The sequence below is a fragment of the Pelodiscus sinensis genome, chromosome 1, assembly GCF_049634645.1.
Source record: "Pelodiscus sinensis isolate JC-2024 chromosome 1, ASM4963464v1, whole genome shotgun sequence".
Lineage (NCBI taxonomy): Eukaryota > Metazoa > Chordata > Testudines > Trionychidae > Pelodiscus > Pelodiscus sinensis.
The window spans coordinates 311826826-311841385 of NC_134711.1; the positions used below are offsets into that span (position 1 = coordinate 311826826).

At 42.6% G+C, this 14560-nt stretch overlaps 1 protein-coding gene across 18 annotated transcripts in view; it reads left to right on the forward strand.

Annotated features, from left to right (window-relative positions):
• Positions 1-14560, forward strand: part of DLG2 (discs large MAGUK scaffold protein 2) — a 1555116-nt gene that overhangs the window by 750636 nt on the left and 789920 nt on the right. The window lies entirely within an intron of this gene.

Consider the following 14560-nt stretch of genomic DNA (forward strand, 5'->3'; position numbering starts at 1 on the left):
GACAAACAGTCCAAGTGGAATGCATGAAGCACAGGTGCTATGGTGGGTTGCTAGATAAAGGAATTTCATAGTGCAGTCCATGGCCCAAAATGTATATTTTTATCTGAAGGATTTGACTAAATATCTTTGACTTTGAATTGACATTTCCTTTAGTCAAATCATTCACATAAAACAAATCTTTAAAGTGACATAAGGTGTGCAAATTATTCTTTGCTTTTGAATGGAGAATTCTGAATTATATATGTGAAGTATGTAATTGATCTCATTCAAGAAACTGGATTTTGTTATTACAGAACCATGCCTTATCTTGATTTTTGACAAGCTAGAAGGAGTGAGTTTGGAGGAGGAAGCCATCATGTCTTTGCACAAATCACTTTTGTTATTCTTTTGGGGAGGAATTCTGCCATGGTTATCTGAGCCGCTTCTTGCTCAAATATTCCTATGTGGTTTGTTTGAGCTTGATTATTAGTATTGAGCTGTACTTGAGGCCAAATTCTCAAAAGAGCTCAGCTCTAATTTTGGTAACAAAATAAATGGCCAGATCTGGGCCAGAAGTGTCCCCAAATAGTAGAGGCTGCTAGGTATTTTTGAAAATTTGTCCTTTATTTAGGTGACTGAATGGATATAAAATTCTATTTCAAAATCTGATCCCTAATGTAAGTGCTGAACACTTGGAAATTTTGGCCTTGAACCCTCTTGAATATCTGTCCCCCTGATTCACCGTTATCAAATATAACTCTGCCTATTTAAAAGTGCTTCCTTTTCGTTTAACAGTGCTTATAATCAGTGTCCACTCTAAGGGCATGTCTACACTACAAAGTTAATTCGAACTAACGGATGTTAGTTCGAATTAACTTTGATAGGCGCTACACTAGTGCTCTGTTAGTTCAAACTTAATTCGAACTAGCGGAGCGCTTAGTTCGAACTAGGTAAACCTCATTATACGAGGACTAAACCTAGTTCGAACTTACTAGTTCGAATTAAGGGGTGTGTAGCCCCTTAATTCGAACTAGTGGGAGGCTAGCCCTCCCCAGCTTTCCCTGGTGGCCACTCTGACCAACACCAGGGAAACTCTATTGCCCCCCTCCCGGCCCCGGACCCCTTAAAGGGGCACAGGCTGGCTACGGTGCCTGTGCCAGGTGCAAGCCTGCCAGCACCCAGCCAGCAGTCCCTGCCCCTGGCATGGCTCGAGCCAGCCACCTGATGCCCCCCAGCCCTCCCCCTCTTCCCGGGACCAGGCTGGCGGCTCCCGGGAGCTTGCCCAGGACCGCAAGAGGCGGGCACCCACCTGGGCTAGTGCAGACATCATGGACCTCGTCCACGACCTCCGCACTAGGCACAGGAAAGTGGCCGTCTAGGGCAGGAGAGCTTCCAGCCTGGCCACCCAGGAGCAGGTTTGCATGAAAATCAAGGTGGTCCACTGAGACCCCCGACCCTGAGCCCTGAGTTTAGAATGGCCGTACTGGATCAGACCAAAGGTCCATCTAGCCCAGTAGCCTGTCTGCCAACAGTGGCCAACCCTAGGGACCCTGGAGGGGATGGACCGAAGACAGTGACCAAGCCATTTGTCTCGTGCCTTCCCTCTCCAGCCTTCCACAAACTTCGGGCAGGGACACCACTCCTACCCCCTGGCTAATACCACTCCATGGACCCAACCTCCATGAATTTATCTCACTTCTCTTTAAACTCTGTTCTAGTTCTAGCCTTCATAGCCTCCTGCAGCAAGGAGTTCCACAGGTTGACTATTTGCATTGTGAAGAAGAACTTTCTATTAGTTTGAAGCCTGCTACCCATTCCTTTTTTTTGGTGTCCTCTAGTCCTTCTATTATGGGAACTAATGAAGAACTTTTCTGTATGCACCCTCTCCACCCCACTTGTGCTTTTATAGACCTCTATCATTTCCCCCCTCTGTCTCCTCTTTTCTAAGCTGAAAAGTCCCAGTCTCTTTAGCCTCTCTTCATATGGGACCTGTTCCCAACCTCTGATAATTGTAGTTGCCCTCCCCTCTCCCAGCCTCTCTCTTCCCCTCTCCCACCTCCTTTTCCCAGTCTCCCCCAGTTTTGTTCAATAAAGAGAGATTCTATTTTTGAACACAATTGTCCTTTATTGTGTACATCAGGAAGGGGGCTAGGGAGGGGTAAATGGAAGGAGGTGAGGGAGGAATGGGGTACGAGCCCCTGATGGGGAGGACTGGGCTGGCTCTGCGGGCTTCCGGGGGTGGAACCTCTCCTGCAGCCCCCCAATTGCCCCCTCTCCCCAGATGGCAGCCTGCGGCAAGTGCAGCCGGTCTGATGGCCGAGTGCTGTGATGTGCCCAGTGTGGGTACTCCGGGCACTCCAAGCCAGGACTGCTTTGCAAGCGGGGCACCCCTGAGAACTGTCTGTCTGGGGTGGGGGTTGGGTCCCTTTAAGCACAGCTAGCCTGAGGCAGCAGCTCCACGCTCTAAGTCCTCATCTGATGCCCTGCCGGCACTGCTTCCGGCCATCCACTTAATGTGGACATGCTAGTTCGAATTAGCAAAACGCTAATTCGAACTAGTTTTTTAGTCTGGATCCGTTAGTTCGAATTAGCTTAGTTTGAATTAACTAATTCGAACTAAGTTAGTTTGAATTAGCACTGTAGTGTAGACATACCCTAATTTTTCTTTCGATGGGCAGAATAAATTTTGTTATGTGCGAAGAGGCATGTGCAAATGAGCACCATCAGTAGAAACACATGCTGAGGGTCTGCTAATCATCTGAGTGGCATCTGAGTCTCTACTGGTTGGCTGCCCAAGTGCTCAGCTTACAGGGAACTCTGATTATAATGTTATGGGGTCTAGAGCTTAATTATTTTATTATACTCCAAAAGCAACAAGAAATCCATGATATAAACAGCTTTTATTTTCCATTCTTTGCAAGGAGTGAAATTTATTTTCACTGTTTACCATTGCTCCTTCTCATTTCTTTGTCTCTAGTTTAACTTAAGATTTTTATCATGCACTTTGCTCTTTTGTTTGCCTGTGGAATGTATTATTATCCAGAAATGCTATTAATACATTCAGCTAAAAAACACCCTACTAAGTGTCTAAGGATGCACAGTTAATCCCTCAATAGAAAGAAAAGGACAATATTTAAAGTTGCCTGAGCAACCTGAATTGCATTACAATGTACAGGTTGAATCTCTTTTGTCCAGCACCCTCGGGACCTGACAACTGCCAAACCAGAGAATTTGCCAAACCGTGGAAGGTCAGTATTGTCCAGCAGCATTACCAAAACTTGCACTGCTTACTGGGTTCCTAGAATACATTAGAGATAAATAACAGCATAGAATATTTAGAACTAGGACTGGTATTGGTGAACAAATTATATGGGAATGCGGAAACTTGGCCACACCCATTGTAAGTGGACATCTGGCTTACTAAAACCATCATTGTAGATAGTTCTCTGAAAACATCCAGTCAGTATTCAGGAGCAGTCAAAAAAAGTGAATAGAATGTTACGAATCATTTAAAAAGGGTTAGAGAATAAGACAGAAAATATCTTGTTGCCTCTATATAAAACCATGGTATGCCCACATCTTGAATACTGCATACATATGTGGTTGCCTCATCTCAAAAAAGATATATTGGCATTGGAAAAGGTTCAGAAAAGGGCAACAAAAAAGATGGAGAGATTAAAAAGACTTTTCAGGTTAGAAAAGAGCTAATGGGGGACATGATAGAGGTTTATTAAATCATGGCTGGTATGAAAAAGTGAATAAGGAAAAGTTATTTACGTATTCCCACAATATAAGAACTAGGGGTCACCAAATGAAATTAATAGGCAGCAGGTTTAAAACAAAAGGAAGTTTTTCTTCACTCAGTGCACAGTTAACCTGTGGAACTGCTTGCAGGAGGATATTGTGATGACTAGGACTTTAACAAGGTTCAAAAAAGAGCTAGATTGATTCATGGAGGTTAGGTCCATCAATGGCTATTAGCCAGGATGGGTAGGAATGGTACCCCTAGCCTCTGTCTGTAAATGGATGACAGGAGAGGGATCATGTGATGATTACCTCTTGTGTTCCCTCCCTCTGGGGCATCTGGTATTGGCCACTGTCGGCAGACAGGATACTGGGCTGAATGGACCATTGGTCTGACCCAGTATGGCCATCCTTATGTTCTTATATTTAAATGTAAACAGTCTCTTAAGAAGCGTCCCAGAGAGAGTACTGAGAAACTGGCATTTGTAAAAGATATTACCCCTCTTGAACTAATCTTGCAAAAATTCAGACACCGCCCTTGGTGTTGTTTTTATGCCAGACCACAAATGTAACCGAACCAGAGAGGGCTGGATTACAGAGATTCAACCTGTAAATGCTTACAGAAGCTTCCACAAAACCTTTGCTTTGGGGCACTCACAGTGAACAAGACAATTTTATATATAGGCAGTCCCCGAGTTACGCGGATCCGACTTATGTCGGATCCGCAGTTACGAACGGGGATTTTCTCGCCCTGGAGGACTGGAGCGGCGGGACGCCTGGTCCCGCCGCCCGCCTCCTCCGGGGCGAGAAAAGCTGCTCCCCGTCTCCCTGGTCTGCTGGCGGAGCCAGCAGACCAGGGAATCGGGGAGCAAAGCGGCGGAGGACCCGGGGCTGGACCCGTGGCCGCTTCCAGATCAGCTGGAAGCGCCGCAGGTCCGGCCGGGTCCTCCGCGGCTTTGATCAGCGTCTCCCTGGTCTGGAGCTGATCTGGAAGCGGCCGCGGGTCCGGCCCCGGGTCCTCCGCGGCTTTGCTCAGCGTCTCCCTGGTCTGCTGGGGGGGATGCAGCTAGTGCCCCCCCCAGCAGACTAGGGAGACGTGGAGCAAAGCCCGGGGCCTGTGGTAGAGCAGGTGGGGCGCTGCCAGTTGGTCCCACAGCACCGCTCTTTGGCGCTACTGGACCAACCCGGCAGCACCCCAGCTGCTCTGCCCCAGGAGTCCTGATTCAGCCGCTGCTGATCAGTTTCAGCAGTGGCTGAATCAGGATGCCTGGGGCAGAGCAGCTGGGGTGCTGCTGGGTTGGTCCAGTAGCGCCGAGGAGCGGCCGCGCTACTGGGCCAACCCAGCAGCACCCGAGCTGCTCTGCCCCAGGCGTTCCCAAGTTAGCCGCTGCTGAAACTGACCAGCGGCTGACTACAGGAAGCCCGAGGCAGAGTTGCTCTGCCCCGGGCTTCCTGGAATCAGCTGCTGATCAGTTTCAGCAGCAGCTGACTTGGGGATGCCTGGGGTTCTTAAGTTGAAACTGTATATAAGTCAGAACTGGTGTCCAGATTCAGCCAGTGTTGAAACTGATCAGTTTCAGCAGCGGCTGAATCTAGATGCCAGTTCCGACTTACATACAGATTCAACTTAAGAACAAACCTACAGTCCCTATCTTGTACGTAACCCGGGGACTGCCTGTATTACTGTTGCTGAAATGTGTTTTGTATCACACTGGGTTTAACAAATTGTTAATTCCCTCAATTGCATTAGAAAAATGGAAAATGAAAAGGGCTCAGTCAGAAATCCTCATCTTGTACTTTTCTTCGTTTGACACTAGGTGGTAGAATTTCCTGTAAATCTTTTCGTCTGGGACAGCAGGTTTTCAGTAGCTAGTTATTGAGAAGGTTTTTATCATATGGAGAGGGCAGTGTTTGCTTAATAGAAATATAAGGAGTGGTTTGTTCAAGATTTACTGCACATAGTTGCCTTTTAAATCCATGTTTTGTTGAGAAATTTTTGTCTAGAACACATTTCACAACTATAATTCAGTATCCAGAGCTATCCATTGTCGCTAACTGAAATGTCTCACTTGTTTTAAAAATTCCACCTGGGAGTAGATCTAATGGTATTCATAAAATGAGAGTGGGAGTTCTTAAATCTGCTTTGATTCTGTTTCCCTCATTTTTCATATGTGAGTAACTCATTACAAATAAACTGAAAATCTCCGTTGCATCATATTGATTATGTGCATATTTCAGATGCCAGGTTTTCCCAGTCCTTTCTTTTTACTTCCTGATTTAAATCAAGAGCTAAGTGCCACTTTCTGGTGGCATTTGATGTAGAATTGAGTGTTAACTCTTCCTTGACAGTCCCACTTGCTGGAAGAGGAGGTGAGTGTAAGTCATCAGTCTTAAGGCACTGGGTTGCCTACTTTCCAAGATTGTCCTGGAGTCTCCTGGAATAAAAGATTAATCTTTAATTAAACAATGTTATGTGGTGAAACCTCCAGCCAAAACTGAATACCCTAGAGAGAACTAGAGAACCAGTTGTAGGAAGGGAATAGGGGTCCTGATTAGAAGCAGTCCTAGAAGTGCATGCCTGGGGGTCTGGGAGATCCAACTTTGCTATTTATTTAGAGAGCCCTGAATATAGAAATAGAAAAAATGAGCCTGAAGCTGTGAATTTGAGCAACAGCAGCAACCTGTTGACAGGCCAGTTGCTTCTCCAGAAGTTAAGAGAAAAGAGATTTACTGCAGTTACTAGTAAGAGTCAGTTCCCCTCATACACCATCTGGTAGCAGCAGATGCCGATCCCACTGCCTACCTGCCTTTTGTGATGCTAACTGGTATAGCTCTGCATGGGATCCCATGGTCCCTCAGTACCCACTGTTGTATAGAACATAAGAACATAAGAATGGCCATACTGGGTCAGACCACAGATCCATCTAACCCAGTAGCCTGTCTGCCGACAGTGGCTAGCACCAGGTGCCCCCGAAGGGGTGGACCGAAGACAATGATCAAGCTATTTGTCTCCTGCCATCCCTCTACAGCCTCTGACAAACAGAGGCCAGGGACACCATTTCTATCTCCTGGCTAATAGCCTTTTATGGACCTAACCTCCATGAAATTATCTAGCTTTTCTTTAAACTCTGTTATAGTCCTAGCCTTCACAGTCTCCTCCGGCAAGGAGTTCCACAGGTTGACTACACGTTGTGTGAAGAACTTTCTTTTATTAATTTTAAACTTGCTACCCATTAACTTCATTTGGTGTCCTCTAGTTCTTCTATTATGGGAACTAACAAATAACTTTTCTTTATTTGCCCTCTCCACACCACTCATGATTTTATATACCTCTATTATATCCCCCTTCAGTCTCGTCTTTTCTAAACTGAAAAGTCCCAGTCATTTTAACCTCTCTTCATAGGGGATCTGTTCCAAACCCCTAATAATTTTAATTGCTCTTTTCTGAACCCTTTCCAAGGCCAAAATATCTTTTTTGAGGTGAGGAGACCACATCTGTACACAGTATTCAAGATGTGGACGTACCATAGTTTTATACAGAGGCAGTAAGATATTCTGTGTCTTATTTTCTATCCCTTTCTTAATAATTCCTAGCATTCTATTTGCCTTTTTGACTGCCGCTGCACACTGTGTGGAATTTTTCAGGGAATTTATCCATGATAACTTCAAGATTTCTTTCCTGATTTGTCATTGCCAAATTAGCCCCTGTCATACTGTACGTATAGTTGGGGTTATTTTTCCCGATGTGCACTTTACACTTATTAACATTAAAATTCATTTGCCATTTTGTTGCCCAATCACTCAGTTTGGTGAGATCTTTTTGGAATCCCTCACAGTCTGCTTCTGTCTTGACTATCCTAAACAGTTTGGTATCATCCGCAAACTTTACCACCTCACTGCTTACCCCTTTCTCCAGATCATTTATGAATAAGTTGAAGAGGATTGGTCCCAAGACTGACCCTTGGGGGACACCACTAGTTACCTCTCTCCATTCTGAAAATTTACCATTTATTCCTACCCTTTGTTTCCTGTCTTTTAACCAGTTCTCAATCCATGAAAGGACCTTCCATAGAAGGAGCAGGTAAGAATGGGTTTTGTGGGGCAGGACAGGAGTGGGATTAAAAATAGTTGCTTCTCTTCCCCTACTCTTTATGCCTGCTGCTACCACCAAGGAAGAGAGAATGTCCCATGGCAGTGGTTACGCTGGGCCTTTTTGCAAGTACATGAACTATTGTTTCACACCTGTCATTCACCCTAGGAGAATTCAGGTGGTCATTTCCCAAATCTACCTTAACAGTAAAGCCCAGGATTTGCTTAGTTTCTTATTCATACTAGAGATGTAAGCGAGTAGTTGGCTACCTGACTACCTGATAAGCATATGCTTGTCAGATAATCGAGTGGAGTACTTGACTATTCGTTCCCTACCTCCTTGCTGCCACTATCTCTGTGGCTTTGCCTGCCTCCCACCACACCCCTTATCAGAGGGAGAAGGGGCAGGACTGCTGCAAAGTGGCCTCTGTCTGCGATGGGCTGAGGTTCCCTCTGGCTGTAGCCCTTGTTCTCTGTGGGGAGGGACTGCTGCCAGAGCAGCCCTTGCCTGCAACCAGCCGGGCTGCCGCAAACAGGGGCTGCTGGACCAGGCACAAGCTGGGACTGAGCAGTCTTGGCTCGCGTGGGTCCAGAACTGTTGCACCTCTGCATTTTAAATGTAGGAAAAGCTGCCAGGCTCTTACTACATTTTAAAAGCAGAGCCACAGTGAGCCCGGAGCAAGCTTTTCCCTTATTGACTAATTGTGTAGTCGATGCAAATTGTATCGACTACACAATTAGCAAAATACCTGTTCTTTAACATCCTTAATTCATACATCAGTTTTGTTTGCTGTAGAGCATATCTTTGGTATTTGAGCTCATTTTCACCCTCCACAATCTGTTGCTTGGATAAATGGGTACAGATCTGGTAAATTAATCACTGTACTTCAGTGTGTTTTATGATTAAGTCACGTCTTGCAGAATGAGAAGTTCTGATAGCAAATGCAGGGAGAGAATAGCATAGGAATTTTTTTCATTTAACTGTAACCATTTCTCCTTTTCTGTATGTTGCTTTCCAAAGAGCTAGGGTTTGCATTTGAGTTTTCAGTTGGAATTGTAATTTTTTTGTAACTCTAACAAATGTTCCCCATGTTACAAGTAACATGGAAGAAATTATCACATTTATCAGAGGCACATGTTTTGCCTTTTTGATGTTGCAATAGCAAATTAAATTTATATAGCACTGCATATATGATACTGGCACAAATGATATTTATTGTATGTTGCCACTCTTCTATGACTTTTGCAAGCTTAATATTTGCCTCATGTAAGCTACCTCTTTATAAAGTGTTCCATTGGCTCTAAATTAAGGATGTTGAATGTGTTTAATTATGTAATTGTGTAACCGCTGAAAATGTCAGGAGTTACATGGTTACATGCAGTGGAGCAAGTATGCATGATGTTGATACAGTCAGATCTTAATTATTCGGCTTTGTTATCTGAAATTCATTTCTTTCCCCTGAATCTCAAATTCATATAGAAATTGAAATTAATGTATCCAACATTACGATTATCTGGAGGTTTTCAGATGTCCCTGGAGACATCTGCATAGTTGGATTTTTCTTGTACATGGCCCACATTTCTGGTGTCTTAAAATTCCTTCAAGAAATCTATTTTTATTGTATTTTAAAAGGGCCTCAGTGTTCTTTCTTTGGAATTCAGATATGCTGAGCATCTGGAGCTCCTGTTACTGAGAAAGGGCCTTATCACAGAGATGGGTCTCACACTTAGATTTGAACATGGCCAGTGTTGGACTCACTTTGATCTCCTCTAAGGTGCCCCCACAGCTGGAGTCCTCTCAATGAAAATGCTTTCTTTCCTGCACCCATGTTATATATAGGACCAGAGCAAAAGTGATAATGTCCCAAAGATTCATAGATGTGCTGATGTTCTATGAAGAATATTGAGGTAGTTCATATTGTGCAAGTTGTCTTCTTCTAAGGACCACATTGGCAACTGTAAAAATAATTGAGGCAATATGGGAGGTATGTGAGACTGTTTTAGGCATGGATGAACAAATTGGCTGCATATGATCTAATCTGCTGCCCACTTTGGAGCCCACACTTAAATTGTAGTCTAAAGTGAGTCCAGAGATGGATTAGCACAGGATAGCAATGATCTCTGTAAGAAGGCATTTGATCTCTGTCCAGATACTTTCTTATCTTTTTAATTTTGTTTTTCTTTTCCTTTTTAATATACAGTCATTGTCAAAGCACTCTGGCTGCACATATTTTGGAATGTATATATTGAATACTCTGAACTTTGTTTCATTAGCTAGGATACAAGACTTTCTATAAGTTTGAGTGTGCCTCCTTTCTTATCTCCTGCTCTTCTGGGGATATGTGTATGCCATCCATCTATATCTTTGACCTATGGCTTTTAAATATGAAAATCCAATTTTTATTTAAAAACCCAGCATATTGGTTCAAGCCTGTTTTTGCTTTCTGCACAGAAGTAGCTCAGAATGTTTAAAATTCTGTTTTAAGGCAAGATGAACAGCTATCTAATAAATCAAGTCGATAGTATGATGAATAAAACCTTTTTCACTTAATTAGTTTAATGTGGGTAGGAGTATTTCCAAGTTTTGCAAACCAGTTTTATTAAGTTTTTGAACGGAGCATGATAGAAAATGGTGTTAAATCTTGATGTCCTTGTCCTGCTGAAGAATAGCTGGTATTTTCCATTACCGTTTCTGATGTACTCCCCTATTTCATGCATTTGATTTTTGTCCTGGACTATTAAATAATGTTGTTTTAAATTATTTATGTTGTGCAGACAGTATCTTGTTATCTTTCCAACATCTGCCAGAGTTAAAAAGAAACCTAATAAAATCACTTCTGTCAGTGGATGATTTTAATTGGCAAAATCTTAGCAATTTAAGCTACGGGAATTGTAGCTGTTTTTTCATCAAAATAAATTATGGCTTAGGATGGGCAATAGCATAGCAAATTCTAACGGTATCAGAACACTACTAGCCCATCCTATGTTGTAAGGTTTGCCTAGAGAATTGATAAATAGAATTTTTCATTTTCATCTCTGGGGAATATACTTTTAGGCTATGGATACTGATCCTTTTATAAAGGGCCTTCCAAGTATTTCAGGTCATTTCATATATTCATCTGAATATGCACAGTTTTGAGAGAATTGTTTTATGCTCTTTCTTTTAGGTACTGTATTTATTAGGACTAATTAGCTGTGCTGCTTTATTGTTTTTTCAGATATTTGATTTTTCTTTTCAAGTCTGCTCCCTAGGACTTTCTTTATATCTGATATTTGGTCTCTCCTCCCTCCTACCTTGCTTAATTGCTATAGAATTTTGTATAAGGCTGTTCACTGTAGAATTTCTATTAGCTTTTTGTAATTCAGTGAACAGTTCCTTATTTTGTGTAAGTTAGCCATGTGACTGACTATGAAATGCAGAATGTTTAGGGAATAGCTACATTACAGGAGTAACACACAAGTTGGAATATGTAAAATACATCAGTTGAATATCCTTTCATTTCCGTTGTAATGTGTGGGAAAAATCTGAGGAATTGTCGCAGATTGAAGTGTCATTAGAGGAGGTTTTGGAACAAATTGATAATCTTAGCAATAACAAGTCACTGGGATGGCAATCACCCAAGAGTTCTGAAAGAACTTCAATGTGAAATTGCAGAACTATTAACTGTGATTTGTAACCTATCCTTTAAAACAGCTTCCATATCTAATGACTAGAAGATAGTTAACGTGTCGCCAATATTTAAAAAGGGCTCTAGAGGTGATCCTGGCAATTACAGATGAGCAAATCTAACATCAGTATTGAGCAAATTAGTTGAAACTATAGTAAAGAGTAAAATTGTCAGAGACATAGACGAACAAAATTTGTTGGGGTAAAATCAATCTGGTTTCTGTAAAGGGAAATCATTCTTTACTAATCTGCTAGAGTTCTTTGGGCAGGTCAAGAAACATGTGGAGAAGTAGGATCCAGTGGATACAGTATACTTAGATTTCCAGAAAGCCTTTGACAAGGTCCCTCACCAAAGGCTCTTCAGTAAAATAAGTTGTCATGAGAATAGGGAATGTCCTTTCTTGGATTGATAACTGCTTAAAAGACAGGAAACAAAGAGTAGGATGAATGGTAAGTTTTCAGAGTGGAGAGAGGTAACTAGTGGGGTCTTCTGAGGGTCTGTCCTGAGACCAATCCTATTCCATTTATTTATAAATGATTTAGACAAAGGTGTAAACAGTGAGGTGGCAAATTTTGCAGATGACACCAAACTGCTCGTGGTAGTTAAGGACAAAGCAGACTGTGAAGAGCTTCAAAAAGATCGCAACAAAATGGCAAATTAAATTTAATGTTGATAAATGTGAAGTAATGCACGTTGAAAACAATAATCCCAACCATAAATACAATATGATGGGGACTAATTCAGCTACAACTACTCGAGAGAGATCTTGGAGTGATTGTGGATAGTTCTCTGAAAACATCCACAGTGGCTGTGTCTACATTGGCATCCCTTTCCGGAAAAGGGATGCTAATGAGACACTTCAGAATTGCAAAGTAGGAATAAGGGATCCTCCGGAAAAGGGCTTATTTTGCGTAAAATTGCGTCTACACTGGCGCTTTTCTCTGGCAAAAACCTCGAGCCGGAAAAAAGTGGCAGCCATGTAAATGCAAATGCCACGGCGGATTGCAATTCTGAAGTGTCTCATTAGCATCCCTTTTCCAGAAAGGGATGCCAATGTAGACACAGCCACCGTGTGTAGCGGCAGTCAAAAAAGCGAATAGAATGTTAGGAATCATTTAAAAAGGGATAGAGAATAAGACAGCAAATGTCTTATTGCCTCTATATAAAACCGTGGCACGACCACATCTTGAATACTGTGTACAGATGTGGTTGTCTCATCTCAAAAAAGATTTATTGGCTTTGGAAAAGGTTCAGAAAAGAGCAACACAAATTATTAGGGACTTGGAAGAGGTCCCATATAGGGGAGATTAAAAAGATTTGGACTTTTCAGCTTAGAAAAGAGGAGACTAAGGGGGGATATGATAAAGGTCTATGAAATTATGACTGGTATGCAAAAAGCTAATAAGGAAAAAATATTTACTTATTCTCACAATGTATGAACTAGGGGTCACCAAATGAAATTAATAGGCAGCAGGTTTAAAACAAAAGGAAGTTTTTCTTCACTCAGTGCACAGTCAACCTGTGGAACTGCTTGCCAGAGGATATTGTGATGACTAGGACTTTAACAAGGTTCAAAAAAGAGCTAGATAGATTCATGGAGGTTAGGTCCATCAATGGCTATTAGCCAGGATGGGTAGGAATGGTACCCCTAGCCTGTGTCTGTAAATGGATGACAGGAGAGGGATCATGTGATGATTACCTCTTGTATTCCCTCCCTCAGGGGCATCTGGTACTGGCCACTGTCAGCAGACAGGATACTGGGCTAGATGGATCTTTAGTCTGACCCAGTATGGCCATTTTTACGTGATATTCTGAACTGTTACAAATATCAAGCTTATATGTGTGGTTTTTTCAATTCCCTAGTTGTATCTCAAAGTAGTATAGCTAACAAACAGGTCACATAGGCTGGCTCTCTGAATGTTCAAGCACCCAGCATCCTGAAACAGGATCTTCTAAGGAGAATGAGCCAACTCAGATTCACCTGTGTATGGCTAATTTGGATTAGTAGCTCAATGGAAATTATCTAAGGAACACCTGAGCCTTACATAGGGTTATGAGGGATCATGCAGGAGCTCAGAACAGAGAGAGAAAACTTGGAGTGGGAGTGCTCCTGAGAGCTCCTCAGAGGAGATGGATAGGAAGCTTAAGCTATATCTACTGATGTCTTTCTGCAGAACAAAGGATACTGGGGAGAGGAACAGCTCCTAGATCATGCACTCACACATGCCTAAGCCCCACCCCTTTAGAGGAGAGCGACCATAAAACTCTCTGGAGGGAGAGACCAAGACTATTAGTTATCAGTAGAGATTACAGAGCCCCATGCAGTGGAGAAACCTGGGTACTTACAGCTGAAGGTTTGTTTGCATAACATGTTGGGCAGTTGATTAAATAAATAAGATTGACTAAGGGGCATTGCTCACTCTGTGCAAGTCTCCTTGAACTAACTGAAAGCCTACAAGGGGAAAATGAGGTAGAGACATGACATAAAAGTTCCACATCAGACTGCCAGTAGCTATTACCATATAACATGTTATGTTGATACTTTCCTTCTTTGTGAAGTGCATTGAGATCTGGTGATTTAAAAAGAAAGTTACATAATAAATGGATATTATTAGGCGTATTATAATATGAGAGATTTGTCTCAGGTAAGTCAGCTACCTCCTACTTCATTTGTTTCTCTGAACCAGAGTATAGAAATGCTGTCCTGCATAATATGGGTTATATCAATAGGCATGGAATTAGTATATGTAAACCTGTCTCCTCATAGTACTACGTTTGTAAGTCCTGCTGATCATGCCATACCTTCAGTACTAGGCAGACCCACCAGTCTGTGCTTTTCTCTTGGCATCAGAACCAGCATTTCACTGTTTCCAGAGAGCCAGTTGCCAGCTGCGTTTCATTCAGCAGAAGGGTTTGCCTGTACAGTGTGTCCATGGGATCCCAGGATTTGTTCTTTTCTTGGTGGAGTATCATACATACTCTCTCTACATACTGCACCATTCCATTAAGTGCATCAATGTAGACATCAACATCTCAATGGTTTGATGCAAAACGGGATCCATGCCCGTCCTGCTAGGGCA